This window comes from Marmota flaviventris, chromosome 10 (assembly GCF_047511675.1).
Source record: "Marmota flaviventris isolate mMarFla1 chromosome 10, mMarFla1.hap1, whole genome shotgun sequence".
Lineage (NCBI taxonomy): Eukaryota > Metazoa > Chordata > Mammalia > Rodentia > Sciuridae > Marmota > Marmota flaviventris.
In genome coordinates, this window is record NC_092507.1 from 43,518,850 (window position 1) to 43,526,829 (window position 7,980).

Here is a 7,980-nt window from a genome sequence, read left to right on the forward strand (position 1 = left end):
CCGTGTCAGACGGCAGTCCTGGAAGAAGTCAGACCATCTTTATTCACGGACAGCAAGATCAGCTCCATAAAAAGTCCTCCTGAATCTTCCAAAAAGCTACGAGGTCCAAGAAGTCAGTTTCGTAAGATTACAACAAATAAGATCAATCTACCCAAACTGTTTTCCTATACTAGCAACACACAACAAAAAAATTGGAAATTTAAAATACAACTTATATGGCATAAAACTATGAAACACTTAGTTTGAATTTTGACAAAAGAGATACAAGGTCTGTACACGGAAAGCAATTAATACTGCAGGGACATTAAAGAAGACAGAAAGGGAGAGATACCACATTCATGGGCCACAAGATTTGATATGGGTGTTAAGCTGTTTTCCCCAAATTAATCTATGGATTTAATGCAATGCCAATCGAAACCTCAGTGACCTTTCTGTAAAAGTTGACCAGCTGGAGCTGGGGGTGTTGCCTAGGGAGGCCCTTCGTCTGATCTCTAGCATTGCCAAAAACAAATACCCGCAGACTGACAAGCTGATAGCGAAACTGATAAAGAAATACAAAAGACATAAAATATCCAAAATAATTTAGAAAAAGAACAACGCTGTAGGACCAACCTTATCTTATTTCCAGACTCATCATCACAAAGCTATAGGAACCAAGACAGTGGAATTGGTGCCAAGATAGATCAAAGGAACAGAGCAGAGAATCCAGGAACAGGAGATATGGACAACTGCACTTCAACAGTGGTGCAGAGTCAACTGGGGGTGGGGTGGGGATCTTTTCATCAAGTGTGCTAGAACCATTGCATACTAATCTGCAAAAAAGTGAACTGTGATCAGCAAGTCCCCTCATGGACAGAAACTAACTCCATCTGTGATACTCAGAAGTACAGTATATACTTGGTTTTCCTCTTATTTCATGACTCACAGCTCCCAAAACCCTGGGAACCTCCAGAGTGATGTCTTTCATATACTAATTAGATGACTGGTCTCTGAGGACCCTTAGATAGCTTTAGGGTACAGAATTGTCACCAGAAAGACCCAGGCCTGTTTAAAGAGTTGAAACCTTTAATCCCACACCTCTGAGGAGGGGAAAGAGGCTGAAGGTTGAGTTGATCACTAATGGCCAAGGATGCAGCAATCATGCCTAGTAATGACCCCTCATAAAACCCCAGACAGGCTAGGTGTGGGGAGCTTCTAGATAGCCGAACCCACAGAGGACACCCAGAGAGAGCAGGGAGGCTCCCCCTCTTTCCCACATGCCCTGCCCTCGTCATCTCTTCCATCTGGACTGTTGATCTGCACCCTTCTTTATAATATATAGAAGGGTAAATATATGAAAAGCATTCTTTATAATATATGGGTAAATATATGAAAAGCATTTCCCCGAGGGCTGTGAGCCATCCTAGCAAGGCAACTGATCCCAGGATCCCACACATCTGGCATCAGAAGTGTTGAGTGGCGTGTGAGAGGAGGAATGAGCTGTTTTCCCCTCTAGACCACAGACCTAAATGTAAGACCTTAGCTGTGAAAATTCTAGAAGAAAACACAGGAGGAAAACCTTTGGACATTATGTGAGGCAAAAAGTTCTGAGATGCAGATTTAACTTTTTAAAAAAAAAAATAAATCATACATATTGTTAAATTGGACTTAATTGAGATTTTTTTTTGTTCTTTCAAAGGTGCTATTAAAAGAATGATAGGTCACAGGTTGGGAGAAAATATTTGCAAATCATATATCTGATAAAGGACTTATATTCAGAATATGAATATATATATATATATATATACACACATACATATATATATGCATATATATTTTAAAATATATATATATTTTATATATATATATAAAATATATATAGGCTGGGGTTGTGGCTCAGTGGTAGAGCACTTGCCTAGCATGTGTGAGGCACTGGGTTTGATCCTCAGCACTGCATATAAATAAATGAATAAAATAAAAGTCTATCAACATCTTAAAAAATTAAAACAAAAGAAACAACAAAATGAAAATTTACAGAAGATATAATAGATACTTTACCAAGAAGATAGATGGCAAATAAGCATATGGAAAGAAACCTGAACTCTCATTAGTCATTAAGGAAATGCAGGTGAAAACCACAATGAGCTACCGCTGCCCGCCCATTAGTTTGGCTAAAATGAAAAAGGCTGACCCTACCGAGGCTGGAGGAGGACGTGGGGTTCTCATGTAGTGCTGGGGGACATGTGTAATGGTACACCTCCCTTGGAAGACAGGGTAGGAAGAGAAGGAGTGAACCCTAACCCCATCTGACCCCGCTCTTCCTCTTCCAGGTGTTTGCTCAAGAGAAAGGAAAGCATATGTCCATGCAGACTGTTCACAGATGTCTTTGGCTGCTTGATTTCTAAGAGCCCCAAACTAGAAACAAGCCATCCATCCATCAGCCGGTCAATTAAGAGACATCAGTGGTGGTTTTTACCCATACACATGTCAAGACTCAGCCAGTTGATACCTTCAGCATGTGCAATTTATCATATGCTAGTTGCACCTTGGTAAACAACTGCAATTTGAGACAAAAAAAGAAAAAAAAAAAAGAAAGAAAGAATGGGCAGGTGCGATGTAGGATACTGGATAGGATTCTGGAAAGAAATTATGGGGTTAAAGTTGGTGAAATTCAGATACGGTCAGTGGTTTAGTTGACAATGTTATGTAATGTGAATTTGTGGGTTTTGATAATTTTGCTGTGATCATGTAGCCAGTGTGAACATTAGGAGAGGGTGGGGGAGAGGGGATGTTGGAACTCTGTACTATCATTGCAGCTTTTCTGTTAAGCTTAAACTAATTCAAAATAAAAAATATATTCAATAAAACTTTTGTTAAAAGACAGTTTACCTTATAGAATGAGTACATTTCTTGGAATGAATCTGTCAACTATCATATTACTGATAGTCATTGACCCCATGGAGGTCAGCAGATTTAGAATACTCACTTTTATATAAGAGAAGACTGTGTAACAACTTGCACTTAGTTCTTTTAAGTATTTTTCTGGAGATAACCAATGAACTTGCATGTTGTTCTGAAAGTCATGTGTGCTGGGGAGGAATGCCCACCTATGAGTGCAAAGGTTGGCTGGCTGCCAGGTCAGGTTTATCAGTGTGGAGGCTAGAGGCACCACAACCTCAGGGGCTGCCCTCGGTGTATCTGACACCCAGCTCCCTCAGCCCCTGAGGGGTACAATTTGAAGTGCATGTTTTACATTGGCTTCTGAAGCTTTTCCCATGCAATTAAACTCTAGTTGCCCAGTGGGTAACTGATCCTGTACCCATTACTGGTTGTCATCCCATCCCTATTCCTCTTCTGCTATTTTCTTCACCTCCCAAATAAGCAACTTGCCCTTGAATTCTTTTCTCAGGGTCGACTTCTAGGGAAACCTAAACCAGGACAAATGCTAATATTTATTCTGGCATCATTCCGGTGGATCATCTTGCACACCTCTGGATTTGGTACCTCATTTTGAAGACCATTGTTCTTCTCCCTGACAATCATTCCATCTTCCAGTCTATCCTCTCACATTCCCCAGACAGCCTCTCTCATCACAGAGAAGCAATGATTGTAGTGTCCTTTGATGTTGACTTGAAATCTTGCTCCTGTGACCTTTGCCCTTTTGCTTGGGCAAGGCCAGAAGAGGACACGAGATGTGAGGTTTATTAACAGGGCCCTGCTGAGGCCTCTAGTACCCCTTGGGGAAGGAGGGCACAGGGGCTGGACTTCTGGCTCTACCCTGCTGGAATCAAAGAAGTTCCATGTTGGTTATACAGTGGACTTTTCCTAAAAGCATTTGTTTGGAAAAAAAAGAGTTCTATGGCCAATAAATAATAGATGCTAATAGCCACCTATTCTAGTTTGATCTTTTAACACAGTTCTGTAGAAGACTGGGTTGAACACTTGGGCACACAAATCTAATAAAGTTAACATAGTAGGTTCTAGCACCTCCCCAGCTGGTCAGGAAGGTAGCACTTTATTCCACTCCAGTGTGAGATCCTGCCATGTTGTGAGAAGCTCTGAGCAGGACAAAAGTTGCCTTTCCCAAGCCACCAGACCTAACATCCAGGTTCCTCATTAGGCTTCCCGCACTGTCCTGCCACACAGACTGCAGGTACTAAAACAAGGAGCGGGCATCACACTCAGACAGTCTTGCTGCAACCAGGTCCTGGTGAGCAGCTAGTGGGTGTGGCAGGTGGGCATTGGCCATATTGTGGCAGCACCAAGAATGAATGGCATAGCTGCTCACTTGACAAGGAGAAACCGAAGCCCAGAGAAGGACCCCATTTACCTAGTTGACACAGGGTTAGTGCTTTAGTAAACATATAGAACAAGGTTTTCCTTGGCTATGTGAGGGTCTTATCAGTTTCTGAGGGCAATGGTTCTGACACCAGTGTCTTATTTGGCTTTATATTCACAATCCACAATATTCCAGCAACCAGGGTAGATGAGAGGAGTACTGTTCTAGGACCCAGGGTCACAGGCATGCTAGGCAAGTGTTCTACCACTGAATTACATTCACAACCCTTCTTATTTTTTATTTTGAGACAGGGTCTTGCTAAGTTGTCCAGACTGGGCTCAAACTTGGGATCCTCCTACCTTAGCCTCCTGGGTGGCTGGGATCTTCAAAGTTGTTGGCTGCTGGGTATGTGTCCTGGTCCCGAGTCAGTGCAGCCTCACTGCTGGCCCTGCCTGCTGTGGTCCTTCGGCCCTGCAGGCAGTCTCACTCATTGAGCTTGACCCTACAAGTCCTCCTTAGGGCACTCTGTGTGTGTCCTGGGTTCCATTATCCACTCCCTCTTCTTAGATCTGCTACAGTATTGGCCAAGGAATGGGGATTCAACAAGAATGGAAATGAGTGGCTGGGGTGTGGGGAGGATCTCAGAGATGCAGAGATTCCAAAGCCTGAGAGGTGAGTGTGCTGAGGCCAGAGAGAGCTGAGGGATGAGGCCCTTTCCTGCTGAACTTGCAGTTGGGAGGGTGTCAGGAACAGAGCTATCTAAGTGGTGTCTGACAGTTGGTTCTCAAAACGGAGCACCTGTGATAGTTAAGGTTATATTTCAGTTCACACCATAGGGTGCCCAGATCCTGGAGCAAGCATTCTTTTGGTTGTTCTATGAGGGCATTTATTGCTCCTCCCTAGTGTGGGTGGGCTTTATCCAGTCCACTGAAGATCTGAATACAAAGACTGAGTGAGGAAACCCCTCCTGCCTGACTACTGGAGCCCAGGCTTCAGTCTTTTCCTGCCTTTGGACTTGAATGGAAACATTGGTTCTTCCTGGGTCTTGAGCCTGCTGGCCTTGGATTAGAACTACAGTATAGGCTCCTCTAGGTCTCTACCCTGATGACTGTAGACCTTGGAATGGTTTAGCCTCTGTAATCATGGGAGCCGATATCTTATAACTCTCTGTTGTGCTTGTTCTCCGGAGAACCCTGACTCTCATAACACCAGAGCAAAACAGGCCCTGATCTGTAGTGATTGCTTGTTCTCCGGAGAACCCTGACTCTCATAACACCAGAGCAAAACAGGCCCTGATCTGTAGTGATTGCTAATTTCTGTGGTATAGACAAATGTTTTCATGCTGTGGGCATCACTGAGCACAGAGGTGGGAGAAGGTATGTACAGTGGCTCTTGAAGACAATTTAAAGCAGCCCAGCACACCACTGTCCCCTTCTCCACACACCTTCCACATTGCTCCCACTGAGGAGTCAGACTTGGGGTTTGTGGGTGAGGCTTCTGGGAGTTTCAAGGTCATGCATGGGAGGGCTCTTCTGCCTACAGCTCCACAAGGTTGGGGAGTGGACATGCTGCTGGCCTGACCACCTTGCTCTTCCACCCTCCTGCATGGCTGAGTTGACAGCAAGACAGGGTAGTCCCCTTGCTCCTTTCACAGGTCTCAGTGCCAGGTCCTAGGCTTCAGGTCAGGAGCCCACTGCTTCTAAGATTCAGGATTGGAACTGGAGGAGGACACAGCAGTGTGCAGACTGAAGTGCAAACCCAACCCATCAAGGCCTCTGGTCTGAGCTCTTGGGCATCAGCCCAGTTAGCAAGTGGTTCAATTTAAAACAAAAAACATTCCTTGGATCTGCTCCATAGGAGGCCCATGGGGAGGTGGGGTGATGGGCAGAGCCAAGTTCAGCTCTTTCTGAGTCACTTGGCCCAACAAAATTAACATCATCAAAAGGTCACCTCCTGGAGCTCAGCAGGCCTCGCAATCCTCCTCCACACAGCACAGTTAGCTGCCGTCATCAGTGGCCATAGGATGCTACCTGTGGGCCATATCAACACTGGGACACAGCCGAGAAGCATGTTGTTGAAATGCATTCCATGTAACTTGCATAGTGGTGTGTGATTTTTCTTTTTTTGGTACCAGGGATTGAACCTACAAAGTCTTAATAACTGAGTCACATCCACAGCCCTTTTTGTTTTGTGCCAGGGTCTCCCTAAGCTGCTTAGGGCTTCACTAAGTTGCTGAGGCTGGCTTTGAACTTGCAAACCTCCTGCCTTAGCCTCCTAAGCTGCTGGGATTATAGGCATGTGCCACCACCCCTGGTTTGTGATTCTTTCTCTTTGGAAAGCCAGCTATTACAACTCTGGCATGAAGGTCATTATCTGGACACTGCCCTGAGGACTGAGGGTCTGGCTCCCAACAGAAGGAATTGCTCCAGGTCAAAGCAGAACACTCCTTGTTGACCACTAGTGCCTTCCCTTCTAAGCCAAGTCCAGTGCTGTGAACTCTGACTACCTGCCACCCACAGGCTCAGACACAGGCCTCACCTCCAATGGCTTGGGCTCTAAAGTGCTTTGATGGAAGGCTAGTCGATGAGTCTGCATCCTTGCCTAACCCATGAGCAGTCTCAATGTGGCTTTTTAAGCAACTCATTTAAGCTTTCTTGAGCTTCACTTTTCTTCATTTGTAAAATGGGGATAGAAGCTGACCCTTCTAAAATTGTGAAGATTAAATAAGATATTGTGCTATTAAAATGTAAGGTGCAGGGGGAAGTGCTGGGGAGTGATACTGGTCAAATTATGAAGTGACATTGTGTGCATGGACAAATACCCGGTAACCCATCCCACCAATATGTACAGCTATTAAAAAAAAGAGAGAGAGATAAAATGTATTCAAAAATTATGGAAGCTGCAGGCTGTTCTAAGGAATGCTATGGCTTGGATCTGGAATGCCCCAAGGGCCATGTGTCAAAGGCTTGGCTCTATTGGTAGGTGGTGGAACCTTTGAGAGGTGGGAAGTCTTTAAGCCTCTGGGGGACTTGTGTCCTCAGGAGGACTGTGGACCTCAGTCCCCTTCTTCTTTTTATTCCCTGGCTGGTGAAGTGAGGGTCTAGGTCCACCACGATCAGCTGCCTCACCAGAGACCCAAAGCCACAGGCCCAATTGACCATGGACTGAATCTTTTCAAATCTGTGAGCCAAAATCAATCCTTTTCTGACGGTCTCTGGTGTTTTGTTATAGTATAGCTGGAAAGCTGAGAACACAAAGAACCTTAAAGATTTCTCCTTTAAAGAGAATACACAGAATCCAGTTTGTGAAACTGAACCACTGGAAAAGGAATTTCGTAAATGCATCTCTGGAGAGAACTTTTAGAGTAAGATTCACACATCGCATATATTTTAGGAAAATGACCACTATGTATATCCTTGTGTTTGCATAATTTTTTTTTGCATTAAATTCAACTTTTATATCTATTCACTTAGCCTATGGTATTTGAGGTGAACTACTATACAACCTTGTTGAGGTGGCTCAACTGCCATAGAAGTTTTTCTTGCTCCCATAACTCAGGATAGGGTTTGGGTTGGTGGCCAGTTCTCCATACAGTCACTCAGGGATCCAGTCTCTCTCCAACTGCACCTAAGCCCTGCCTCCTATGCTTGGAAGACTGCCTCTTTCAGGCAAGATGTCATTTTCACCCAGCTTACATTCCACTGGAGAACACTCTTTTCAAG